This window comes from Otolemur garnettii, unplaced genomic scaffold, assembly GCF_000181295.1.
Source record: "Otolemur garnettii isolate 467f Iridium unplaced genomic scaffold, OtoGar3 scaffold00013, whole genome shotgun sequence".
In the NCBI taxonomy this organism is placed as follows: domain Eukaryota; kingdom Metazoa; phylum Chordata; class Mammalia; order Primates; family Galagidae; genus Otolemur; species Otolemur garnettii.
Window position 1 is genome coordinate 22979833 of NW_003852408.1, and position 1075 is coordinate 22980907.

Consider the following 1075-nt stretch of genomic DNA (forward strand, 5'->3'; position numbering starts at 1 on the left):
CATCCTTTTTTGTACTTCTGCTGACCTGTTTCATTTCTTTTATATAAATGTGATTTCTCAGAAGCTTAATAAACACTACTCTAGTCCTTTTCTTCATCTGAATTGTTGATTTTAATTAAAATTAAGGCCTAATGATTATTCTAAGGCTTTGTTTTTTTTTTTTATTGGATGTACTTATTAGTCATAAGAATTTGGGGTGAAAAAAATCTCTGGCTTTCAAGATATTTATTTTGGGGAAAAATGGAGAAGTAAAATGTGGATTCTCTAGTGACAAGAGAACCAAAGATGAAACTAAAGGAGTAACTAGGGAATATTAGGGAAGAGATCTTATCTACGCACATGCTAAGGAGTTATCTTATATGCTAATAGGGAGCCAGTGAAGACTTGAGAGATAAGGGAATTGATGTTTTTATTTTTCACAGTATCTCTCTGGGCAGCTTTTATAAAGAATGGGTGGGGGGGAGTGTTGGGCACAATTGAAGAAAAACCAGTTAGGAGGCTACTGCAGTACAGTAGGTGGGAAACAATGAAGATGCAACTAGAATCATGGAACACGGGCGAGAATGGGGTAGATCTCTTCCGTAGAAGGGATTGGTCTTGGCAGAATCAAGGAGATGTGGAAATTGAGGGAGAATAACAAGTCAAAAAACTTCCCAGCCTCAGCAAGAGTGAAGTGAGACTCCATCTCTACAAAAAAAAATAGAAAAACTAGCCGGGCATAGCAGTATATGCCTGTAGTCTGAGCTATTGGGAAGACTGAGGCAAGAGGATTGCTCAAGCCCAAGAGTTTGAGGTCGCTATGAGCTGTGACTCCACAACACTCGACCCAGGGAGACAGAGTGAGATTCTGTCTCAAAAAAAAAAAAACCTTACCAAGTTTCTGGCTCCACATCTAGTGAAAGGCAAGGCTACACCCTAGCATCTCTGGGAGGGAGGGTGTTTCGAGCTTTTGCACTCTCATGCCTTAAAAGTCTTTGAAACCCAAGTGCCCATCGATCCACGAATGGATCAACAAACTGTGGTATATGTACACCATGGAATACTATGCAGCCATAAAGAAAGATGGAGACTTTAC